Source organism: Chelonia mydas, chromosome 10, assembly GCF_015237465.2.
Source record: "Chelonia mydas isolate rCheMyd1 chromosome 10, rCheMyd1.pri.v2, whole genome shotgun sequence".
Classification (NCBI taxonomy): domain Eukaryota; kingdom Metazoa; phylum Chordata; order Testudines; family Cheloniidae; genus Chelonia; species Chelonia mydas.
The window spans coordinates 27,122,274-27,135,602 of record NC_051250.2 but is presented as its reverse complement, the minus strand read 5'-3'; the positions used below and the strand labels follow the sequence as shown (position 1 = coordinate 27,135,602).

The 13,329-nt window shown below is 39.1% G+C and overlaps 1 protein-coding gene across 34 annotated transcripts in view; it reads left to right on the top strand.

Moving 5' to 3' along the window:
- RBFOX1 (RNA binding fox-1 homolog 1) overlaps nucleotides 1-13,329 on the top strand; it is a 2,389,987-nt gene that overhangs the window by 2,140,163 nt on the left and 236,495 nt on the right. The window lies entirely within an intron of this gene.

Genomic DNA, 13,329 nt, shown 5'->3' with positions numbered 1-13,329 from the left:
TACAACTAGCTGAACCTCTGCATCCTCAGCTTCTACATTCTTCAGCAGGCTGTGGCTTTGGGGGGAGAGTTTGCAATAGTACTTACCATCCAAAGCCTTCACAAGAGAAGTTAGAAGCTCCTGGAAGAAAAAGGGCAGGCTTATGAATGAGTAGTGATATACTGTAGCAAGACTGTGCAACACAGATGCCATTATTTACCTCAAGATTTTAGGGAATTAAAAAAAAATCTGTGGTTAGCTCAGCTAACAGTACTAGCAAACGACTAGGTAGAACTTGACCATTTCAACTGAAGGTGAGATGCAACTGAACACCATTGCTTGGAAATGTGTTCTCGATAAAGCCCCCCCGCCCCCCAAAACACAAAATAGTCCTTGTCTATTTTACATAATACAGGGGTTCTAAAACTTCTTTTCATAGTATGGTCCACATATTAGGGTGTTGTGGACACCTCTCTTTCCATTCAGCATCTCACAGTCCACTTCTCCGCTCATTCATGGTCATGTGGCAAACACTGTAACTCTTGATATAGAAAAGTAACACAAGGAAAGTCCCATTTTCTTTGTGTGTTTTTGTTTTCACACCCACTTTTCGATTTAGCAGCTGCCGGCATGAAGAGCCAGCACCATGTGGCCAGCGAGCTTTTTGTGGCCCAGAACCAGCAAGTGTTTCACAGTGCACCAGTTGTGCACAGGCCACAGTAAGAGAAATGCTAATATAATGAATAAGGAACATGAGGCCTTTTAAAACTACTGTTCATTTATTGTCCTTCTTTCTATAAATGAGTTGACAGAATTGGGTCTGGTTCAAACCAACTAACAAAAATGGATAAGGCTTATGTTATTTTTATGCTGAATATCAGCAAAAGCATATGCAGAAGATTACATTTAAGATTCTGGCTCTTACCCAAAGCTCAACAAAGACCACCTTACCCTCATCCATCAATACGGAATTTTATAGGTTTGGAGGCCCAGACTTCTGTCTCCTTCTATCAGAGCATGAAGAAGAAGCTTTGACTTGCATGTAAATCATGTGAACATAAACTTATTCACTGTTACCATCCTGTGTTGCTCCCACAATGACAAAAATGGATTGTATAATTATTGTGTACGCTGAATATATGAATATTTCAAAATAATCAGACCTTTGCCCATATATAGATTATAGAATAATAAAAGCACATTTTATGTTAAAGGAAGACGAAAGGGAAAGAACAGGTGTGGCCAATTTTCAAGCCCAGAGAGATTGTAGTGCTTTCCAGAGCCCAATAAAATTCAAATATAGTTGTTCCTATGCCCACCCAGCTCTAATTATTGCTAATTTTTCTAGTCAAGCACATGTTTATTTAAAACTGATTTTTTTGGTTCAGTAGTCCAGCCTGTACCAGCATTAGCCTCCAGATCTCAACAGCATTCTGTTTATTCCGATCTAGCTTGCCTGACTGACTCCCCAAAGATAAAATTTGCTAAGTGAACTTGACAGTTTCCAGGCTGTCTCCATATGGCGGGGCCTGGGCTGCAGCTTCTGAATCTGCCTGGGATTCAAAAGCTGCTCTCACCTTATTAAGATGGCAACAGTTACATGCAAGTCAAGTTCACCCAGGGCTTGTTTTAATTCTTTTGCCTGGGACTAGTCCGCAGCATTATTTTTTTTATTTTTGAATTAGACACAACATAACTGAAAATATGACCTTTCTTTTCCATATACTACTTAGACATGTAAGAGATTGGGACTAAAAATGTACATCTAGAGAAATATATGAACTTTAAAAAATAAGAGGTGCACACAGTTTGGGCTTAGGCTATAAACAGGAAAAATCTTAAAAGGATCCTTAAAAAAAAAAAGGAGAGAAAGAAAGAAAGAAAGAATGAATGTGAACATATTTGTTGCCATGTCTGTTTCTTCCCCTTGGCCTTTATGTACTAATTGAGAGCTTAGCCTTTGTTTGTTACTTAGCTATTAACAAATTAGTGTTGCTCATTTTCTCAGTGTTAAAAATGTCAACGCTATACCCCACCAACTTCTGAACATTGGACTTTCCAAACTGAACTCTAAGAGAAAATCGTCAATTGGTGGCACTGTGACAATTTACACCAGCTGAGGATCTGCCTCTCCATGTTTGTCTACAATAAATGAGACAAATCGCCAAAATCGGTCACAAAAAAGGGGCTCTTTTAAATGTGTTGAACAGCCTAAAATATTATTGGAAAAACAGATCCAATCTGATTAAAATAAGATATATTAATATTTTTCATCTCGGGCAGCTTTGTGAAAGCTTATATTTATAGGATTTAAAAAAAAATATCTTGGCAGTTTTTGATCCAATCTGTAGGCTGGTTGTTTGCAGTGGCTTCATGGGATTAAGATCATTTGCACTGCTAGGTTTAAATCAGATCATCCTGTAACTGTAATTAATGCTATTCCAAGTCAGTTTTTTTAAAAGAAGGAAAACAAAATACCCCAAAGGGTTTGTGCTTACCATGCATATTTCTAGACTCCCATTTTCAAAAAATACACACTTAAAAAGAATACCAAAAACCCCTTTTGTAAAATAGAGATTGTTCTCCATGTTCCAGTATTAATCTTTATAAATGTTGACTTTTTTCCCTTCAAAACCCTGAAAAACAATTTAATAATTTTTGGCATTCTCAAGATCCAAACATTAGAATTCCTATGTTAGGACTGTAGCATTTCTAGAAACAAATTAATAATTTTCCTTTTTAAAAAGACAAAATAGTGTTCCAGATGAATGAAACCCTGGCTTTAACTGTTAGTTCTCCCCACTACTTAACATACAATTTAATTGCAAATTAAATAGACAACATTTTCAAACTTCCATAGCAGTTGTGGATGCACAACAGTACCTCTGAAGCTCAGCCCCACTACATGCTTAAATATGGACTTAAGACACTAATGTCAGACTCTGAAGTTTGAAAATATTGGTCTAGCTATTCAAAAGCAATTCAATAACTTTTGCCATTGTATTCAATATTCCACAGGGCAGCCACACACTACAAACCATTTCTGTATTGAACATTGTCTTTCTACAGTGATGAATAATAGAGTTTATAGAAAAAAGGTTTTATTTGCAATAGATTGATTTTTCAGGTTATTATTAGACCCACGTCAGGGGGTTTTAAAAGAAATTTCTCACAGTGCTATGCTTTTGTCACCCAACTTGTTGCTTCGGGTGCATGGTGGGATTCTCCTACCATGTCATAATGACAATAAATATGCCCTCTGACCTGATCTGTGTAGAGTCAGACAGACTGATTTTGTGTTGCTTTATCCCTTCTGATTTGTCTCCACAAGCCAAAATTGCCAAAGTCAGTAATTTTGCATGACATTTTGAAAACACAAAATGTCAAGTTTAAACTGGATTTTGAAAACTGAATTTTCAAAAAATAAGATAGTGCAATTAGTGTGTTCATAAACAGAGACATGTCAAGCACTTCAGATCTGGCTAAAGCAAATGGTTAAAAAAAAGTTTGCCCATTACTTTTGCCTCACTTGCTATATATAGTGATTTTTGCACAAGGTGAAACTGATGACCAAATTTGATGTTGGGAAGGAATTTTCTACCAGTGGCAGGAATTATACATTTTGTTTTTTATTTTTATCCTTGTGTTTTCTGGAACAGAGATCAAGGATCTTCTGTTAGGACAATGTGGGCATTTCCCATGTTCTTAGTTTCCTGGGATTGCAGAGGGTAGTTGTTGAGGCAGCTCAGTCCTGCCTCTTGTCATTTGCTATGTTAACTGAGGTTCCTAGGAGCAGTTTGAGGAAGGTTGGGGATTTGCCTTTGGCTATGTCACGTATTTATCTGCCAGAGGCCCTCTCTGTTTCCTTGTTCTCCTGAGTAATGCTTGCATTATTTCACCTTTTAATGAATTAATTTGCTTTCAGCTGCATGTTTGGAAATGCAGAGCCATCTGCTGAAAATGATGGAGTAGTCCTGGGAATTGGTGGGCAGTGTCAGAATTTGAGACTCTCCTATTGGCTTTCAGTGGAAGACTCTCTACTTTCCACAGACAGTCATGGTGTTAGACAGGCATTGAGACAAAAATTGCGACTAGGCCGAAATGCAGTAATGCTTCACATTGATGGTAACAGGACTAATTTAGAAGGTTTGTGCACTCTGCATAATCTGTGCATTGGCGTTGGTCATATATCTCAGTAGAGTGGTCACATGGAGGGGTACTTATGACTGGATTCAGTTTTCTTCTCTCATGGCAAATATTTTTAGGGCAGAAACTTAATCTGCTGAGCAAAAAAAAAAAAAAAGAGCAAATTCTTGCTGAATGCTTTATAATGAGCTAATATTTTAAACTTCATCTCAGAACTAGTAGCAGTAAGGAATTCCCGTTCATAGCTTGTGACTTTCCCCACTTATACACTGAGTGAGGGAAGTTTTGCAATCTGTTGGATGTGCCAGGTCTTGAGTACACCAGCATTTACGGAACAGAGACTTGAATATTACATTTGCATAATAAGGCAACTAGACTTGATTTAGCTGATAGGTTGCAGTCAAGTTGTTAAATCTGTTATGAAATTCACAGATGTCGAGATTTTACAAGAAAGTGCAGCAGACAAATGTGCCGCCTTTTATGTGCTGCTGCTATAGATTTAAGGCCAAACATGCAGTGTTTTTTGTTTTTGTTTTCGTGTCTGGTGCTTGGGTTTTATTTTATGTTTATTTTGTTTTATTTATTGTTTTGTAGTTGGCTTTAAATCAGTGTTCAAATAAATCATGATATATTCCCCTCTTGCATGCGCCCCATCCTGAATTGGGCCCCCTTTTTTAATCACTGGACTGGTCAGTAGCATTTCAGGGGACTTGACAGCACCAGGGGCTTGATAATGAGGTAAAATCCACTGTATGGCTGTGCATAAAATAGTTCCTCTCTTAGACACAAATGGTGCCTGCAATCTGAAATGTATTAAGTCATTTCTAAGAGTCAGAATTAATCTTGTCCTTTTCTTTCAGTTAGACTACAGCAACAGTTAGGGCTCATTTACACTTAAAACACTACCGCAGCACACCTGTGCTGCTGTAGCGCTTCAGTGTAAACACTACCTATGCCGATGGGAGAGGTTCTCCCAGCAACATAGGTAATCCACCTCCCTGAAAGGTTGATGGAAGAAGAAGGTTGTAAGTAGGTTGATGGAAGAATTCTTATAATAGAATCGTAGAAGATTAGGGTTGGAGGAGACCTCAGGAGGCCATGTAGTCCAACCCCCTGCTCAAAGCAGGACCAACCCCAACTTTGTGAAGCCGGGCCTTAAAAACCTCTAAGGATGGTGATTCCACCACCTCCCTAGGTAATCCATTCCAGTGCTCACCACCCTCCTAGTGAAATAGTTTTTCCTAATATCCAACCTAGACCTCCCCCACTGCAACTTGAGAACATTGCTCCTTATTCTGTCATCTGCCACCACTGAGAATAGCCTAGCTCTATCCTGTTTGGAACCCCCCTTCAGGTAGTTGAAAGCTGCTATCAAATCCCCCCTCACTCTTCTCTTCTGCAGACTAAATACGTCCAGTTCCCTCAGCCTCTCGTCATAAGTCATGCGCCCTAGCCTCCTAATCATTTTTGTTGTCCTCCGCTGGACTCTCTCCAATTTGTCTTTTCTCTAGTGGGGGGGAGGGGGCCAAAACTGGATGCAGTACTCCAGAGGTCCCTTCCAACTCTGATATTCTATGATTCTAGATGTGGCCTCACCAGTGCCGAATAGAAGGGAATAATCACTTCCCTCAATCTGCTGGCAGTGCTCCTACTAATGCAGCCCAATATGCCGTTAGCCTTCTTGACAACAAGGGCACACTGTTGACTCATATCCAGCTTCTCGTCCACTGTAATCCCCATGTCCTTTTCTGCAGAACTGCCGCTTAGCCAGTTGGTCCTCAGCCTGTAGCAGTGCATGGGATTCTTCCGTCTTAAGTGCAGGACTTTGCGCTTGTCCTTGTTGAACCTCATCAGATTTCTTTTAGCCCAATCCTCCAATTCGTCTAGGTCACTCTGGACCCTATCCCTACCCTCCAGCATATCTACCTGTCCCCCCAGCTTAGTGTTATCCGCAAACTTGCTGAGGGTGCAATCCATCCCATCATCTGGATCATTAATAAAGATGTTGAAGAAAACTCACCCTAGGACCAACACCTGGGGCACTCTGCTTGATACCGGCTGCCAGCTAGACATCGAGCCATTGATCACTACCCATTGAGCCCGACAATCTAGCAAGCTTTCTATCCACCTTATAATCCATTCATCCAATCCATACTTTTTTTAACTTGCTGGCAAGAATACTGTGGGAGACCATATCAAAAGCTTTGCTAAAGTCAAGATATATCATGTCCACCGCTTTCCCCATATCCACAGAACTAGTTATCTCATCATAGAAGGCAATCAGGTTTGTTAGGCATGATTTGCCCTGAGTGTATCCATGTTGACTGTTCATGATCACCTTCCTCTCCTCCAAGTGCTTCAAAATGGATTCCTTGAGGACCTGCTCCATGATTTTTCCAGGGACTGAGGTGAGGCTGACCAGTCTGTAGTTCTCCGGATTCTCCTTCTTCCCTTTTTTAAAGATGGGCACTATATTTGCCTTTTTCCAATCATCTGGGACTTCCTCCAATCGCCACTAGTTTTCTAAGATAATGGCTAATGGCTCCGCAATCACAGCAGCCAACTCCCTCAGCACCCTCAGATGCATAAGATCCGGCCTCATGGACTTGTGGATGTCCAGTTTTTCTAAATAGTCCTTAACCTTTTCTTTCACCACTGAGGCCTGCTCCCCTCCTCCCCATACTGTGCTGCCCAGTGCAGCAGTCTGGAAGTTGACCTTGTCTGTGAAGACCAAGGCAAAAAAAGCATTGAGTACTTCAGCTTTTTCCACATCATCTGTCACTAGGTTGCTTCTCCCAATAAGTAAGGGTCCCACACTTTCCTTGACCTTCTTCTTGTCGCTGACATACCTGCAGAAACCCTTCTTGTTACCCTTCACATCCCTTGCTAGCTGCAACTCCAATTGTGCTTTGGCCTTCCTGATTGTATCTAAGGGCTTGTCTACACAGGGAAGTTATACCTATATAAGTGAAAGTATAAACCGCTTCCTCCCCACTGGCGAACACACTTATTCCAGGATAAGAGGGCCAATCTTATATTAGAATAAGAGTGTCCACATGGGGTTTATACCCGTATAGTTATATTGGTTTACTTATACGAGTACAGTTGTACTGGTATAACTGGTATCATTTTCCTGTGTGGATGAGCCCTAATTTTGATCAGGGCTCTGGTTAATATTTTCTTAGCAGTATTTGTTGTTGTTGCTGTTTTCGTTAACTGTGTATTATGGACAGAGGTCCAGACCATTTGTCACACTAAAATACAATAATTGTTCTTTTGTTCTGATTATTATATAAGTGGACATTTATAGATATGAGAGCAATTCAATATATAATAATGGTAATCAGCAAAACCTTGAGCTATACCCAGGAAGACAGTACTAATAACGGATTTCCAAAAATACATGCTAACATTAATGTCATTTATCAGACCGTCTTGGTATGTGAAAATTTTTATTATTTCCAGGGGTGTCATATCTGAAAAATTTGTGGAAGTGAGGCAAAGTTGTGTCAGCAGATAGAACATTGTGTGTGATTATATTATATCCTGTGGGGTGGAGCATGGAAGACGTAATGAAGCATATAGACCTATGAAAAGTCGGGGGGAGTTGAGTGACCCTTCTCCATAGCAAAAGCTGTCCCTGTTTATCACATAAAAAAAAAAATCCTTAGTCATTTATATCCTATCTCAGAGAAATGTGGCAAAAGCTGATCGTTACTTGAATCCCCCACTGTTGTCAGCAGGATAAAGGAGAAGGGAGTGAAATGAGATATGTCAGAGATGATGGGATTTAGAATGAATTTGGGGGGGAACAAATGGTCACATCTCAATTGTACATTGCTCTAGTGTAATTCTGTCATTGTATTTCTTGCTGCGGTTCATGGGAGATGCAGACATGGCAAAAGTGCTGAAACTAAGCAGAAAAATTTCCAGATAAGTGGCTAGAGGACTCACTCTTCTGCTCTCCTATTATTTATTTATTACTTTCTAGAGAATGTAAGGCAGATTAGAAAGAAGTCTCTACAGGAAAGGAAACTAATATTAGAGCCTGTTTAGAGCAGCGATGCCCAAATGAGGGCCACAGTAGCACCTTGCTAGATACTTGGCTATAACTGTGGCTGAATGGGGCAATTTGAACAGCTCAGAGTGGATTTGCAAATTGGCTGCTGACATAATCTGGGATCTCAGAACAGTTTGCACTGAGTTCATGTATTGCTTGTCCAGCAAGCAAAGGTTGCTCCTAGCAAAGGATATGTGTACAATGCAAAAAAGGGTTTGTTCTTAACTTGGGTTAGCTAATAAGTTGCCGGTAGCAGAATGAAGACCTATACCATACCTTAGAAATTGCCCCTGGTAGTCTAATTTCACATCTTCAGTTTTCTCTTCTCTAGTAGTACTAGCAAAACAATGCACTAATGACAGTCAAATCACATCAAAAGAAGGATCTGTTATTAAATTGAAAGTACGCTGCTGACTGAGATTAGCTATAACTTGTTCTTCATGTTAGTAGATAGAAAAATCACATGCAAACTCTTGACATTGATCAAAATTCCAGTGCTTATTGATTTTGCTGTGTAAGACCCTGGATGGAATAACAAATTAGATTATTCTGGATTTACGCTGCTACCCCATAGAAACTGAAGAGCTCAAAACCTTTTTACTTTATGAATAAGGTCCAGAATTTGGTGCATAAGTTCCCCATTAAAATGTGTACCTGAGTTAGTGAAACTTGGGCACCAAACTTTTTGGAGCTATAAGAGATTTTCCAGATCTCTGTTTTTGATTGTCATGTACTTCAATATGCTTGTCCAAATCCTACCCACATGCCACTATGCAAATAAGGCACTCCCACATACAGTGAATGTTCTGCACAGAAAGCATGAAGTGCCTATCTAAGAAGCTTTTTTTTTTCCTTTAACAAATGGAGCCATAGAAATTATTCCATAGAAAGAAAAATCCTGCCCACCAACTGTGGATAATGCAGGGGCACTTTAAAAAGTGTATTTGTGTTATATAAGCTTAGAGAAAAAATGAAGAATAAAATGGCAAACTTTTACCACAGTAATAAAAGTTACAGGGCATATTAGACATTCAACTAATTGCTAGCAGAGATGGACAATAAATTGAGTTAGTTCACTTTGCTCTTATTAAAATTAATGACAAACTAGCATTGACCTGAGTTTTGTAGGGTTGGGCACAAAGACTATTCAAGTTCCTCTCCCTTAAAAAAAAGTCTTCAGTGTTATTGGAAAAATACAAAGTTTGAAATTAATCATGTGTGTAGGTTTACGATATAATACTAATGGAACAGTTATATGGCCCATATTCAACGAGGTACTTAAGCACATACATAACTTCAAGCACGAGTAGTCCTATTAATTTCAGTAGGACTCAATTTCAACCATGTACAAGGGGTCTGCTCTACACTGGGAGAGGTGTTTACATTTACAATTACATTTGTGTGGTTTTTGTCTTTCTGCTTGATTGATTCATTATATTGACGAGCGTCCATTTGACTAGACCGATTATATTAATTTTGGATGATCGTTTATATTTTTGTATGGATTATATTTTCAAATGTATTGCCAAGGTTTTTGTAGATATGATTTGTTAAAATAAAACATATAATTTACAAACTGGAATTCCCAAAGGGGAAATCTGATCAATGAAGCCTCTCACTTAACATATATTCAGTATAATAGTGTGTTGTTAAGTTTGTTACACAAATGTAACAAAAGGGGCTAGGGGAAGCCTTAACACACATAATGAAATGAACTTATACTTGGCACACTTCTCAAACACACAGCATGATGTATGCAGCAGCTGTATCACCAGAGGCTGCGGTCTCAGCAGATTTCACAAGCTAAGCAACGTCAGGTGTAGTTGTACTGGAGTGGGTCACCGCCCCGATTGCCACCCAAAGGAAAACCCAGTGTGCAATAGGTTATGATGGTGGAGTTTTAAGGGCCAGTTCTGGGAACATATATACACATAACTTTACTCATATTTGTCACTCACATGTGTAAGTATTTGCAGAATCAGGCCCTTGGTAATTAGAAGTCTCCTCCCTGAATCTCTGCTAAAACAGTGCCCTCACACAGTGTTGGGGCAGGGGAATGAGACTCTGTTGCCAGAGGTGTTGTCTTGCAGCAGAGGTGTAAAACTGAGGTTTTGACTGTTTGTGCTCATATTTTACAATCTAATGGCACTTTTTTTTTTGGCAAGAGTTGGGAGGCTAATATGTAACCACATTCAAATGTGAGTAATTACATTCTTTCCTACCTAAATTCTTAATGCCATGTCAGGTGGATTTTGTGGTTGCTCCCCTACCCCCCGCCCCCATCTTGAAATAAATTCTTGTTTAGTGTTACTGTGCACTGTTAAATGTTTGCTGTGTTCCAGCCCAGGAATTTCTTATTTCATTAGGACCTGAGGCAGCCCATATATGCATCTACACGATGAGAGGAACATTTATATAGAGGTTGGGAATCTTTTGAGATACAAGATGCTTTATGAACGTACAATCAATTATCTACTTGCATCATGATAGTGCTTTCATATGTAAAAAGTCACTGTCAAAAATCACGTTAAAAACAAACAAAAAGGAACCTAAATCAATAATAAAAAATAAGTCTATTATCCTAACTCATAAACAAAAATATACTGAGAGCCTTTAAACATTCTTCTTCAGAGACATTTACAATTTAAACCCAAATAATATGGTTTAAAAGCTGTATTCTTTTACTTACTTACTTATACTGTGTTCTTTTCCTTTACTTCTTGTAGTTGCTAGTAACATAAATCAATGAAAATCACTTAAGTTAAGTTTCTTGGATTCTGAATGCTGCAATGATTGGGTTTCATATACTGCAAGAAAATAACCATTTGTTCCAAAACAGTTGTTCCCACTGGAATTAAAAAGATATGGTAACAGTTCTACAAATGGCTGTTGTTACAAAAGTTATATTTCAGGCCTTTTTCTAGTATATACACCGCCTGGATAAATTGTAATGCCAATCAGTGGATAACATTATAGATTTGATTTTAAAACCTACAACTAGGCTTTATCATTAAAGGTGAAGGTATTGTTTGAGATGCGGAAGATCCCAAATCATAGAGGTAGAAATTCATCCCTATGTAGAAGTGTGCACCACTAGACCCGACCCCAGTTAGCTAAGTGAGATATCAGTGGTGCATAGGCCTTGAGCATGCCTCTGCATAGAGGTGAATTTCAGCCCAAAAGAATATGTGTGTTGACTGGAGTATGACATATATATTTCCATTTCAAGACTAAAAATTAGAAGAGCAGTTACTCTATCAGTTAAATCCAAGGTTCCATGTGTCCCTGGCTTCTCTTGATAGCAGTGCAGCTAGCTGTGCTGCTCTGTTTCAGGTGTCAGTGATATCATTGGCTTCCGCAGAGGAACCACAAAAGCCTGAAGTCAGGTCACGCAGCAGGCAAGTGAAGGAGAGAACTTATTTTTAAACACATTATTTTGGTTTAAATTGTTGTAAATGTGTCTGCAGTTTTGTTTTGTTGGTTTCTAAGGCTACCAGTGCATTTTTGTTTGAGTTAGGCTTTTCAATGTGTTTTGTAGTATTGAGTTAAGATTTTTGTTTGTTTTAAAAACATTTTCTTTTTGATAGCCTTGTAATGAGCATTGCGTAGCATAGTCTAGCGACCTGCTTTTGTGTTCATCTGTGGAAATGTGAAGACAAGCATCCAATATGTTAAGTTACATTTAAAAAAAAAAATGTAATGATTGAGAAGCGGGGAAAAGGTTTTGTCAAACACCCTTTGGTTTAGATCGTGTGAAACTCGAACAATGGTTTGGAAGCCTACTTATTTAAATGTAGGCTTGCTTAAGAAAAACAATGGTATGCCCATGGTTCAAAGTTAAAGGTTGTAGCTTAATAAAGGCTATTTAACATGTTATTCTAAATCCACAGAAAGGCAAATCTTTATTACAAAGGTATAGGTCGCTTCTGTTAGGGGAATCCCACCAATTTTAATGTACATTTTTCTCTTACTCTTTTCTAATTAACTTCAGCACTTAGATTACAGAAAGCTAGCCTTCAACACTGAGCTTTTCAGTGGTAACAAAGCACTTGAGGTGGTGTTTAATTAAACTAGAGCGCTGATAGGAAAGAGACCTGAGTGGGGCTGAAGTGCTAATCCTTTTGCCTTGCTCTGCGTCCCTCTGTGATTGTGATTGATGAGCTGATTCCTCTTTACATCTTCATTTGCATCATGTGTTAATACCCACAGGCAGAGGTGCTATGTATTACCAGATGAGAGCTCACTGTTAATACAGGCTAATGTGGTAATGGGATGGAAGCAGGGTGAAGAGAGCTCTCTTAGCTGTTAAGCAGAAACGGCCTATTAAGTAACTTGTTTGTAGTGGGTGGTGTGTCTCCTCACTTGAAAGCTAGTGATCTTAACACCTTTGCCTACTTTATGTTGACGATAAGGATAAGCTTTTTTTACCACTCTCTCTCTTTATTCCGCCTCCTTTTTTTATTCATATCCCAATTATTGTTTTAGAATATTCATGCCATGTGGTAAGGCTGCAGGCTTCCTATAATGGAAGGTTGCAGAGCTTTCTCTGATTCCTGGAGCCAAAATAAATTGGCAGGGGCTTTCAGATTGGCTTCTCCTCCTCCTTAAAGACAGATGCTTTCCTCATTACCTAAAAGAATGACACACTGTCTAGCTGTGACTTGAAACTTCTGTAATCGTGCAGCAGTTTCTGATTTTGGACCAAGTGGTTTGTAGGGGGACTGTGCAACCTTCTGAAGCTGTCATGAAGTTGCACAATGGCATATTGAACCATTATTGCAGCTGCCCTTCAAAACTTAGATATCTTTACTGTAAGTGGTCCAAAACCGTTATGCTAGTCTAGGTTTTCCACTTCAATTTTCAGGCCAGATCCAGTACCAGAAGTGAATCTAGATTACTATGTGTTAACAGCATGCCCCAAATCATCTCAATCCAAAAGAGCAGTGTCACCATCTTCTTGCTTTGCCCGCCCTTCCTTTAGAAAGCTGTACATTTTTGCTGGCTGTTCATATTGTTGAGCAAAACAAAGCTGGTAAGAAATCCTTTCACTATTAACTTTTTTTCCCCGCTGCCATCCAGAGTTTTACTTCTCTTTTGAAATCAAGATTTCATTTCTCCCTAGAAACATAGGAAGGTCCCTTTTG